Below are 13,911 nucleotides of genomic sequence, written 5' to 3'. Positions count from 1 at the left end.
CAACTCCAACAACGAAGACTAGAACCCGCGGGCGACCCTCTGCAGTTTCCTCTCATGCCCGCCACTAGCGAGGCACCATGGGAAATCCGCTAACATCCGGTTGGTAGTCGGGGGCGGGGCAAGGCAGAGTTGACGCAGGCGTCGTAGCGGCTTTCCCGGTGGGCGGGGCTGCAAAGGAGGAGGAGCTCGGGGGCGGAGAAGGGAAACCGCAGCCCGGCTCGCCTGCGGAGGGTCCTGGCCTCCAAGGGGCGCAGCTGAGCCGCCTCTGACCCCGGCCCCCACCCCTCCGCAGTCGGTTCCTCCGCGGGGCCGGGAAGCTGATGGAGGCACTGCGGAGGTCTCACCCGGATAAGGCAGTGCTGGCTGGCGTCCGCCTGTGACGACCGAAAGGGCTAGTACGTAACAGACAATTTCACTGCGAGGACGCGGGGTAACTGCGCCGCCCGCGCTGCTCCGAGGTCAGGCTGGCGGGTTGTCGCGGGAAGAGCAGAGCCGCGCAGTTCAAGGCGCAGCTGGAGCTCAGGAGTGCAGAAATACTACTGGGGCGGGCGTAGGCGAGTGGCAAGCGGAGCGTGCTTTCAGACCTACAAGTGCAGATGTCCTTGCCTTGCCACAGGGCCTGGTCTGTGTGTGTGAGGCCCGTGAGTCTGTTTTCAACAAGTTCCTCACGGTTTAACAAGTTCTGATGCCAGTGGTCATGGGACCACAGTTAAAGCAATACTGATCTCGACCGTCCCCCCATCCACGGCAACTCTCCCAGACTCAGTCTTCAAGCCTGACATCCAACCCTGCTTAATTTGTGGGGAGGAGACTTCGACTGTTTAGTTGTGCAGAGACTCTAGACCCAGCCTTAACGTTAAAGTTTGATCCCGAAATATTGCATCCCCTAAGAATCAGGTGAGGATGTTGGACTATAGTTTTGCCAAAGTCCTGAGAAGGTGTGACAAATATGCCTTGAAATACTGATTGATACGCTGTACATTTTCTGTGCAGGCAATAGCATGAAAAAGACTGGGAAGACCTAAACTAAAAGTATCTAACGATCAGCTTTTACATTCCAGTTATTTCCAAGATAACCACCTCCTGAAACAGCCTCTGTTGGGTAGCTATAGTTATTAACTCTTAATTGAATAATTGAAAATTCTCACCCCTGTAATATTAAGCTGAGAGTCATCTGCCTTTCTGTGGTGGCTTTGAAACATTGGCCATTTGCTGCTACAAAGGACTAAGCCCACTTCTTCAAGTAGTAAGTAAGCAACTATCACTTTTTCTATTCTTTCTATCACCTATTCAGGCTCTCAGGGTTGAAAGGAACCTTCCAGGTCATCTGTTCAAACTTCCCATCTTGTCATAGAAGAAACGGGTTTTTTCTGATTATGTAACTATGTACAAGGCCCCAAACTCAGGTAAAAGACAAAATAGTTCCCCACTCCCAGTAAAGTCTAATGAGAGAAGCAAAGAAATAAAACATACTGCCAAGATAGAGGCAAATATAGGATACACTACCTTATAGTTACATTTTACCTGAATTCTAATATAATTCATTTCTCTATATTTTCTAGAATGTTTTTGTTCTTTCAGATGTTTGATAAGTTAAACTTCTTTTGGATATTTAAAAAATCTTTTTGTTGTTTTAAAGTGTCATTTTGAGGGGCACCTGGGTGGCACAATTGGTTAAGCAACTGACTCTTGGTTTCTGTTCAGGTCATGATCTCAAAGTCGTGGGATCAAGCCCCGTATTTGCGAGTTAGGGACAGATGGGGCTAGGTAGAGGGCCACAGAATCAGGCTCACAAAAATCCCAAAAATGTGGAGTTGAAAGTAAACCAGAGATAGATAGACTAGACCATCCTGTCCCATGTGCCAGAGGTGGGGTCTTGTTATAACAGCTACTTGTGACCAAAAAAGAAATACCGGACCCTAAAAAGGAAGTAAGCCATTAAAGATGTTATCACTAGTCCTTACTCAATGTTGATATCAATAGAGATAGATGTTAAGAGGATTTAGGTTCCCTAGTTGGCTTTCAATAAAAGACCAACCCTACAAGCCCTCAGTGGCAACTCTGTAGGGACCCCCTCACTTCTGAGAGCTTTCTCTGTATCTTTACTTAATAAACTTCTATCACCTTACTACTCTCCAGTGTCTGCGAGATTCATTCTTTGACTCCATGAGACAAGAACCAGCTCTCCCACTGGGCTCCACACTCAGCATAGTCTCTTTCTCTCTGCCTCTCTTGCTCATACGACCTCTATCACTAAAATAAACTGTTTAAAAAATAAAGTGTCATTTTGATAAATCTTGCTGTATAGGTCTTATAAATCTGATCTATTTGTTTTCACCAGATGCCAATATTCCTTAACATTCATTTACATTGCAGTGTAATTTTATTTTATTCCAAATGCAGCATTTGCAAAGAAACTATAATCTTACCTATTTACCCAAACTCTTTTTGAACAAAAAGGCATATGATTTATTTATATTTACTTTATGAAACATGACTTGCCACAACCTTTCCCAGGGTTCTGTTACTTTTTTGTTTTAAAAGTTTATCTATTCTCATGACTTCAACTATTAGTTATACCCTCATGATTCCTATGTTTTATATTGAATCCAGACCTCATTTTAGTTCCAAGTCTGTACAACCACTATTTTCTGGACATCTTAACCATCATGTCTCACAGATACTTCAATTTTCCCTGAGATGAATTCACTTTCTCCTGTTTCAAACTCCTCCTGGGAAGAGACACCAGTATCCCATTTCAATCAGCCAAGCTAATAATTTCATAAATCATTTTATAATCTCTCCCATTGCCACTGTGTTGTGCCCAAGATTGTGAATCTGAGAAACCACCAAGGAGCCGACACCGATGCAAGCGCACGAGGGTTTATTTATAAGCTCGAGCTTGGGTCCAAGTATACGCGACACAGCAGAGCAGGGACTTACACCCGGAAGTAGGTTACAGCTGGGTTTTTTATAGGCTGGTTTAGGGGATTTTCAGAAGGGGTGGAGAAATTTCTCAAGTTCTGTTTACATTCTGATATGGGGCTTTCAAGGGCATTGAGCTCTGTTCTCATTCTAATATGGGACTTTCTGCCATGGGCGTGGGCTCTGTTGTCTTTCTTATATGGGATTCCCTGCTGAGGACCTTCTACAGTTTTTCCTGTAAAGTTCAGCTCTTATTCCCAGGGACCTAAGATGGCTGTACTTGTGCTAATGCTAAATTTGAGGTGGAATGGCCTTGATTTTTCTCGGCCTCCACAACTGTAACTGAACAACTGGGAGTTTGCTCTCTGGTGAGTCACAGAAACTACACCAGTGTAGTTGTCACACTAAGTAAACTATTCGCAGCAAATAAGGAGATCATAGGTAATAAATTTCAAAGCCATAACTCTCTGAGCAAAGCTAAACAGGTTCCTTTTATTTGGGTTAGGATGAATATTTAGATGGGGAAGCCTTGTCAATGTTTGTACAGGTGGGGATAAGGTAGGTTGCACATGCGCCTTAAGAAAACATACCTTAACCGTATGTTATGTAAATGAGGCTCAAATGAGGCTTGTGGTCCTCCTCTGGTGGAGATTTTAGTATTATAATGAGGTAAAAGTAACCGTCAGTCATTCCATGGGTCACTCCATGGCCTACTGAGCAGGTGTGAGAGGAGTGAATCTCAAATTGGTCTGGGTGGTCTAGGCCTGCTGAACTCTGCCCAGAGTTGTTATCATAGATCAAGGAGTAGTTTCTGTTTCCTTCTCAGGGTGCTATGCCCTAGGGTCTTTTGCCTGAGGTAGGAGATAAATTGGAAGGAAAATGTGGACAAAGGTGAGTGGGTGCAGGCAGGCAAACAGTAAAGTTCAGGTCTTGGGGTCTAGCTGGTGACAACACTTCTCCCCCATCAATCAACTACTCTAGTAAGTATTCCTTCTTCTCCAGTCCATTTGCTGTTGCTTTTGTCCAGGCCAGTAATATGTTCGTATTATATTTATACATACATACATACATATAAGGTTTATATATATATATATAATTGGTTCTCCAGGCCAATACCATCCAGCTCTTGTATACCACTGGTTAATGCTCTGACATCTTTTCCCAAACTCTTAAGGTAGTTTTGCCAATTTCATCTTCTCTCCTAACCATATTCCACCCTGTCACCCACCAAGTCAGTCTTTCCAAAAGACAAATCTCATTCATTCACTTGTTTATTGAGATAGATTCTAAGCTAATGAGGGAGAGTCAGAAGGATGGTAGGGAGGGACACCTCCACCCCTCCCCCACCCCTCCCCCACCCCTGCCTTAAGAGAAAACAACTCTTAAAAGGATTTTACACCACCCTGGAAAGAGCCCTCCACCTTTGTCCACGTGATAGATAGATGACAAAAACTTCATTGGGTGACAGGTGTGTCAAGGGTTAATCAGATCAAAACAGCCCGCTGATGAGTCCATAAAAACCCCTAGGCTTAAAAACTCCAGCAGCAACCCTCTCCAGCCTCCTCCCTCTTCAGGGGCTTTGTAGTATGGCTCAATAAACTTTGCTTTGCTGCCCACCACTTTTGTCTAGTCAACCTCTTCATTCTTCAAAGCAGCATGACTGAGAACTATGGGCAGTAAAAGAAAAGAAATCCTGCTACAATGCCAGGGAGGCAATGATCACGTTTCTGTATTTGAAACCGTCAATGGCTCCTGATTATCTACGGAATCAAGGTTTAAATATTCAAACATGGCATACAAGTCCTGCACAAACTGGCTTTTCTGTATCCCCTATAGCTTCATTTCCCACTTAACCTTTGCTTAAAAATAATTTATTATTTAAATACTTAGTTCTTTTTCTGATTTAATAAATACATCAAACCACTTCATTTGGCAATGAGTTTACCATTGCATTTTGCATATGTGCCAAAGTTACAGAAATTACTTGATAAGAATACAGACTCAGAAATTAGATCTAATCCTGGTCTTGTTACTTTCTCTTTTCTTATTGTGAAGATTAGAAAATGTACAAGAAGTCCTTGTACATTTACAGACATAGTAGACTCAACAAATAATAGCTATAATTATATTATTTGTGAAAATTATTATTAGCTTCTAAATAATTACAGATATGGTGTGAATTTTCCCCAATGTCAGATTTGCATCACAGACCATCACTACCTTGTCATATCCTGTCCTTATTAAGTTACCTACCTACATATTATATACCAGCACTGCTCCTCTCTTCCTATTGAACTTCTAAAATCTGTTAAATTAGTGATGTTTGAACATAAAACTACGGTAGGTGATGAAAAATTAAAACAACACCCTTAGGTTAGAATCATACTTTAATGTTTTCAGAACATTTTTTATAACTTTATTTGATTATATTATTCATAAATTGAAGAAGCAGACACAGAACTTTATCATGATCATAGTTTCCAATTTATAGAGGAGAAAAATTAAGTTCAGAAAGCACAAGACACAAAAGTTTACACTAATTAGTAAGTTGTAGAAGTGAAAACCTGGTCTTCTAATTCACTGTCATAATGCTTTCCCCATTATGTCAGACTATCCTTCAGACTCATTCAACACAGCTTACCATTCCAGCCCAAAATATTCTTGGATCTTCTATAGTGTATGAGCTTATATTTTTTACTTGTGACATATCATATACGGCTCTGGTGTTTAATCTTTTTTATATGCACAATTTTTTTTTCCTCAATAAATGGTAAGCTCTTGAAGACAAGACCAAGCCTTATGCTTTTTTCTATCCTCTAATAGTATCTAGCACAGTATATTGTGCATGACAGATGGGTAGAGGGAGGGAGGGAGGAAGAGAGAAACAGAAATAGTGAAAAGATTCGTATCTAGACAAATTATTTATATAGTAATTTGGTTCCATGGAAAATAGCAACGCCTGTTGTTGAAGTATCATTTGCCAATAGAAGGGACAGTTAATGTGTGGAGATGGGAACCATGTAAAATTTTTGAAAATACATATGAAAGTAATGATAATGGTTTATTGGTACTTGTACACTGGTAAAGGTGAGGGTAGCACCAATAAACAGCAGCAGCAGTCAGAGACCAAGATAACTCCCTACTATATAGCAGAGTTACATACACTGATGTCACTCAAAGAAAACATATTCCTAAAGAAAGCAGTCTTGCTTTTGTAATTATAATGGATAAATAATTCACTAAAATAAGAGCAATCACCTAATAGGTTTAGCACAATAATTCACTAAAATAAGAGCAATCACCTAATAGGTTTAGCACAATTCAGGTTTAACCTGAATAGGTTCAGAATAGATGCATTCTGAACTCATAAGTAAAATTTATTTCTAGAAATAAGATTATATGTGAGGGGCACCTGGGTGACTCAGTAGGTGAGCATCTGCCTTTGTTCACGTCTTAATCCCCGGGTCCTAGAGCCTGCTTCTCCCTCTGCCTATGTCTCTGCCTCCCTCTGTGTCTCTCATGCGTAAATAAATAAAACCTTTGAAGAAAAAGATTATACTGTAAACACCACATTTAAAGACAATTTACTTATCATCAACTAAATAGCACTATAATAGGTATTGAAAGTGGCACAAAAAGGATTAAGACATTGTTCCTGTCCCAAACAGGTTACACTCTGATTAGGAAAACAGTAACAACACATGAAAATTACCAAAGTATAACAATTTACTGCAGCAAGAGGGGAAAAAAAATTATAATCTGAATATCTCCTAGTGTATCTTTCCTAAATATCAATATTTTAATGAATTACATACAAAGAAAACTATGTATGTAATTTTTCCCTCCAAAACATTTTCATTACTTAGGATCTATTATGACCACATTTGAAGTTTCCATAAAATAGTAAACAAAAGGATAGAAGGGAGAGAAAATTTAGAAAAAAGATCTATTGCATGTTAACAATTCCCAGTTACCCAGTTATGAATTATTTCTCAATTAGAACAAAGTCTAGATGCAGTCTTAATTATTAAGAGCAAATCAAAGTTATTTTTAGCCATTGCTGTAGCAACATTATGTAAAATAAATATAGCCTTTCTATTTTAAAGCCAATTCTATGAGTCAGCAGTAGGTAGGACAAGCAAAAAGAATAGCTATAATTTTATGCAAATTACAAAATCCAAATTCATATTGCTGAATATTCCCAAAAGCTGAATTAAAGAATGAAAGAAATCCAGAATGATTATATTGATAGAATAATGCTATTAATAAACAAAATAACTTTCCAGTATTTGCCTTTGTATTATTGTAAAACACCTAATGGATTCAAATTATAATTTATTGCTCAATTATGTGCCAAACATTCTATTTCATGGCTATTTATATCTTTTTAAAATTTTTATTTTGGGGACGCCTGGGTGTCTCAGCGGTTGAAAGTCTGCCTTCGGCTCAGGGTGTGATCTTGAGCCCCAAGATCAAGTCCCACATCAGGCTCCCTGCTTCTCCCTCTGCCTCTCTCTGTGTCTCTCATGAATAAATAAACAAAATCTTTAAAAAAAATTTTTTTTTATTGGGCAGGCTGGGTGGCCCAGCGATTTAGCGCTACCTTCAGCCCAAGGTGTGATCCTGGAGACTCAGGATCGAGTCCCCTGTCGGGCTCCCTATATGGAGCCTGCTTCTCCCTCTGCCTGTGTCTCTGTCTCTAATGAATAAATAAATAAATAAATAAAATTAAAAAAACATTTTATTCCAGTTAACATACAGTGTTATATTAGTTTCAAGGGTACAACACAGTGATTCAACACTTCCATACAACACCCAGTTCTCATCACAAGGGCACTCTTTAATTCCCATCACCTATTTCACCCATCCCCCACTCTCCTCCCCTCTGGTATTTGACTTTTTTTAAAATTTTTATTTATTTATGATAGTCACAGAGAGAGAAAGAGAGAGAGGCAGAGACATAGGCAGAGGGAGAAGCAGGCTCCATGCATCAGGAGCCCGATGTGGGATTCAATCCCGGGTCTCCAGGATCGCGCCCTGGGCCAAAGGCAGGCGCCAAACCGCTGCACCAGCCAGGGATCCCTGGTATTTGACATTTTAATACATTATCTCTAACTGTTTCAAAATCCTACAATGTGGAGTTCTTTATATTGTACTGATATGAAAACTGGTCTTCAGAGCGAGATATATAGAAAGGATTATCTTTCTGGTTGCATCTTGTTATAAATATCCACCTATGACTCCACAGTTTGCAGCTTTAAAATTATATTTGATTGTATGTAAGGACAACACAGACAAATGAATCCTGAAATTGTAGTAGTTTTATTTTTCAATACTCACATTCTATTGTTACTTTTCTATCCCCATAAAGACTCTTTCTTTACTTCTTTAACTAATGAGTACTGTTAAAAAGTTCCTTTATTCACTCATTCAGTCAGTCATTCAAAAACATTAGGCTTGAATTTTTTAAAACTACACACACATGTTCACATGTCTGTGAATGCATAAAAAGTGTGTAAAATAATACACATAAAATTGGGTTTAATGGTGATTGTACCTGAGTATTGCAAGAGTGTGTAGATGGTAGTCACTTTTTACTTTATATAAATCTGTTTGATTTACATTGTTACCAAAACATAAATGATATTCATCTTTAAATTATTTTAAATTTAGTTCCTAGTAGAAGCCAGTACTATGCTAGATACTGCAATAACTTCTAAAAATACAAAGATGACTAAGGCATAATCCATCTGTTTAAATCTGCCTGGGGGAGGAGGGGATGGCTTCATAAAGCAGGTGACATTTGAACTGTTTTTTCAAGTGGGGAAGGGTGGAGGTGCATTTCAGAAAAAGGAAACAGTATGTGCAAGTCACAGATAAACCTGAGAGCATGGTGTACTCTCTCTCTCTCTCTCTCTCTCTATATATATATATATATATGCTATATATATAGTATTTATATACATATAAATATTCCATATATATGTATATGGAAATGAGTGATATGAGACAAATCTAAAAAAGATGGGCAGCATTAGGTTGTAAAGGGCTGTGTGTAATATGCTAAGGAGTTTGTTAGCAAAAGGCCATTTTTTAGGCAGGTAACACTGTTTCTAGAAACATCTCTTTGGTAAGAGCACAGAAAGTGATGGGAGTGAGAAAACTGTAAAGAAGGAGATGAGTGAGGAAGCTATTGCTAAGTCCAGGAAAGAGACTGAGATTCTGAACTAGCACATTGCTACAGCTCACACTCCAAAGGCATTTCTCAGTACCACCAGCAGGATTTCATTGACCAGTTTAGTCTATGGAAGCCAAGAAATATTTTGAGGATTCTAGTATGACAGACTATCCCTACTCAAATTCTATCCTTGGTAAATAAATATTCCTAATGCTTTCATTACATCAGTCTGCTGGTTAAAAACTTACACTGATTTCTTAGAGACTATCAGACCAATGTTTCACCTTCAATAGATCTGCCTTCTCCATGTAATATTTTTCTCTCTTTAATTGCACACAGACCTACCAATGCTATTATTTATTTCTTATTTCTACTTACTTCTATTTTTTGTCTTTATTAGGTTTCATTTATATAAATCGATGCCTTCCCAATATAAACATGCCATTTAAAATTCCAAGTATCAAAAAATAAAATAAAATAAAATTCCAAGTATCTTCTGATGCTTACGTCAATCATTTATTTATTCAATAAATATTTGAGTTCTTGTGTACCAGACACTGTGCTAAGTGCTGGGGAGTCAAAAATGGGAAATGCCAAGGATCTCACAGTTAATGATACTGATAATATAGCATGGTAAATGCAATTATTAAGATACATACTGGGGGTGGAGTGATGTCAGCATTATGGCTGAATAAGACATAGCTCATCTGTGCACCCCCCACCAACAATTTGACATCCATCCATGAACAAAAGTGCTTAGATGGGAGCTGTGGGATCTAGCACTATTTGCCAAGGGACCTGGGAGTTCTACCACCTGTGTGATTGGTAAGAAGCATATCAACCTTGGTCTCAGCTGTGGACATTACAGTGGCCTGTGATCTGCTCCAGCCCCTCTCAACTACCATCTAGGAGTCCCTACAAAACACTCTTAGACAATCAAGGCCCAAAGAGCCATTGTAGAAGTCCAGGTTTCCAGAAATTTTCCAGGACAATATTGAAGCAAAAAAAAAAGAGTGTCGACACATTGGAAAAGGAAGAACGGAGTCCTCACCTCTCCCCTAAGACAGTGCACAGCTTAAGGCCAAGAGATATTTGAGCCCATGATTTCTCCTGTTAACAAGGGAAAGTGAGAGCACATGGATGAGGAATTCACTTCCCCAGCTCTGCAGAATACTGTGAAAGGAGCTCATTTTTCTCTCAGCCCGTTCAGAGGGCTGAATCATAAACATAAGGACTGGAGAGTGGGAAGAGACTGAAGGAGAATCAGATAGGATTCTCAGAGGGTATTAAAGAGATGTGGATCTTACTAACTTTATTGTGGACTCCATCAAGAATCCAGCCAACTAGCTGCAGGGGACACTTTATCCACAGATCCTCTCACCTGGCCCATGGACACCCTCAGTCCTCAGTGCCATCCCCCCTCCCCCCCACACACACATACACACACTACGCAAACATATCTACAACCTGTATCCAGCTTCCTGTGTGCATTGATGACAGCTGTGAGAGCAAACTTTGGCATATGGCTAGTGAGCATTCACAGAGAGCCAGCTGGAATCTGTAGGCCAGAGAGAGATCACAAATTAAACCTTTAATGCCACCTTTGGAAAAACAAGAAGGAAGCTGTCAGCACTCAACCTGGTACATTACAGGATCAAGAGAAGGTATATAAGCTTAAGAATTCTGCCACAAGAGGGAGCAAGAAGAATGGAACAGATGTGTAGAAGATCTGAGAAAACCTCAGAAACCCTAGCAGAGCTGATGGAAGTTATTTCTCTCCTGAAGGCAGCTAGGAAAGGCTAGATGAGGTATCTGTCAGATTATCAAGACCACAATGCAAAACTTCAAGGAACATAAAAAAGCAAGGAAAATGATACCATGAAAGGATCACAGGAACTGTGGAACCCTTCAGGAACTGATGCCCAAAACCTAGAGATCTGCAATTTATCTGGTAAAGAACTCAGAATAGCTGTTTTAAGGAACCTGAATGAGCTACAATAAAAACCCCCAAACCAAACCAAAACCAAAACACACCAGCACAGAAAGACAATTCAACAGAATCAGGGAAAAAATACATGAAAAGAGAAGCTTGATAAAGAGATACAAATCATAAAAGAATAAAACAAATTCTGGAGCTGAAGAATTCAATGAATGAAATGCAAAAATGTTATAGAGAGCATCAACATCATGATGGAACAAGCAGAAGAAAGAACCCAAGTCAGAAGACAAGAACTTGGAGATTATTTAGTCAGAGAACAAAACAACAGCAACAACAATGAAAAAGAACTAAGAAAATCTACATAATCGATGGGATAACATATGAACAAACAATTTGAGAATTACTGAAGTTCCAAAAGGAGTCAAGAAGCAGGGAAGAAAGCTTAAAGAAATAATTGCTGAGGGGGCACCGGGGTGGCTCAGTGGTTGAGTGTCTGCCTTTAGCTCAGGTTGTGACCCCGGAGTCCTGCATCAGGCTCCCCATAGGGAGCCTGCATCTCCTTCTGCCTATATCTCTATCACTCTCTCTCTCTCATGAATAAATAAACAAAAAATTTAAAAAGAAAGAAAGAATCAATTGCTAGGAAATTTCTAAATCTGGTGAGAGATTTAGATATCCAAGTTCATGAAGCTCATAGGTCACCAAACTCAACTTAAAAAGATTATCTCCCAAACACAGTAAATAAAACTGTCAAAGATCAAAGGCAAGTAGAGAATCTTAAAAGCACAAAAAGAAAAGAAGCTTGTAACTCACAAGGGACCCTCCTCACCACAATAAAGCTATTAGCATATTTCTAGCAGAAATCTTGCAGGCTAGGAAAAGTGCTGAAAGAAAAAAACGTACCAACTGACAATACTGTCTGGTAAAGCTGTCCTTCAGAAATGGAGAAATAGTCTTTCCCAGAAAAACAAAACCTGAGAGAGTTTATCCTAATAGAATAGCCTTTCTCCTTCCTTCCTTTCTTTCTTTCTTTCTTTCTTTCTTTCTTTCTTTCTTTCTTTCTTTCTTTCTTTCTTTCTTTCTTCTTTCTTTCTTTTTCTTTCTTTTCTTCTTCTTCCTCTTCTTCTTCTTCTTCTTCTTCTTTCTTCTTCTTCTTCTTCTTCTTCTCCTTCTTCTTCTTCTGCTTCTTCTTTAGATTTTATTTAAATTCCAGTTAGCAGCATAATATTAGTTTCGTGTGTACAATACAGTGATTCAACAGTTTCATACAATACCCAGTGCTCATCACAAGTGCACTTCTTAATCCTAATCACCTATTTTATTCCCTTCCCATACACTTCCCCTGTGGTAACCACCAGTTTGTTCCCTATATTTGGGAATCTATTTCTTGGTTTGCCTATCTTTTTCCCCCTTTGCTCATTTGTTTTGTTTTTTAAATTCCACATATGAGTGAAATTATATGGTATTTGCTTTTCTCTGACTGACTTATTTCACTTAGTATTCCAATAGAATTGTCTTATAAGAAATACTGAAATGGGGATGCCTGGATGGCTCAGCGGTTGAGCATCTGCCTTTGGCTCAGAGCATGATCCTGGGGTCCTGGGATTGAGTCCCATATCAGGATCCCCATAGGGAGCCTGCTTCTCTCTGTGCCTATGACTCTGCTTCTCTGTGTCTCTCATGAATAAATAAATAAATATTTAAAAAAGAAATACTGAAATTAGTTCTTCAAGCAGAAATAATAAGACACCAATTAACCTGAAAATATACAATCCAATGGTTAAGGTAAATATATAGTCAAATTCAGAATACCTAATACCATAATATGGAGATGTGTTAACCACTTAACTCCAATGTAAAGGATAAGAATATAAAAAATAACTATAGCTATAATAATTTTTAATGAATACCAATATAAAAAGAGGTAATGATGATATCAAAAGCATAAAAGGTAGGAAAGTAAAAGGACAGAATTTTTGTATGTAAAAATTAAGTTGTTACCAGCATAAAATAGAATGTTATATCTATAAGATGTTTCATGTAGGCCTAGTAGTAGCCACAAGCAAAAACTTACAATTTATTTAAAAAAAAAAGAAAACTATAACAAGAGATAAATTATAAAATGATATCACTATAAAATGATAAATGAGTCAATCCAGAGCTGATTTTTTGAAAATATAAACAAAATCAATAAACTTTTAGTTAGACTAAGAGAAGACTCAAATGAATAAAGTCAGATATGAAAAAAGAGACATTATAACTGCAACCACAGAATTACAAAGGACATGAGACTACTATGAACATACACCAATAAATTGGATAAGCTAAAAGAAGCAGATAAATTCCTAGAAATGCACAACCTGCCAAGACTGAAACATGAAGAAATAGAAAATTGAAACCTACCAATAATAAGGAGATTGAATCAGTAATCAAAAATCCCCTACCTAAGAAAAGCCTGGACCTAGAGAGTTTCCTTGGTGAATTCTTCCAAACAGTTGAAGAATAAATAGCAATCTATCTCCAATTTTTCTGATCCTTCTGAAACTCTTCCAAAAGTTGAAGAAGAGAGAACATTACCTTGTACCAAAGCCAAATAAAGAAACTACAAGAAAAGAAAACTATGGACCAATACCTCTGATGAACATAGATGCAAAAAATCCTAAACAAAATATTAGCAAACTGAATTCAACAGCATGTTGAAAGGATAATATACCACAATCAAGTGGGATTTATTCCTAGGATGAAATGATAGTTCAATATATGTAAGTCAATAATGTTTTACACCATATTAATAGAATAAAAGATGAAAATCATATGATCATCTCAATTGATACAGAAAAATCATTTGGCAAAATACAACATCCTTTCA

At 38.4% G+C, this 13,911-nt stretch overlaps 1 long non-coding RNA gene across 1 annotated transcript; it reads left to right on the top strand.

Annotated features, from left to right (window-relative positions):
• Positions 1-348: 348 nt before the first annotated feature.
• On the top strand, positions 349-2,279 carry LOC125754910 (uncharacterized). The gene is made up of 2 exons (XR_007410022.1): positions 349-1,406; positions 2,140-2,279. It is a non-coding gene; the product is annotated as an uncharacterized LOC125754910 (long non-coding RNA).
• The last annotated feature ends 11,632 nt before the right edge of the window (positions 2,280-13,911 follow it).

Source organism: Canis lupus, chromosome 4 (genome assembly GCF_003254725.2).
Source record: "Canis lupus dingo isolate Sandy chromosome 4, ASM325472v2, whole genome shotgun sequence".
Taxonomy (NCBI): Eukaryota; Metazoa; Chordata; class Mammalia; order Carnivora; family Canidae; genus Canis; species Canis lupus.
The sequence above is the reverse complement of the archived record's forward strand: the minus strand, read 5'-3'. Positions and strand labels throughout refer to the sequence as shown.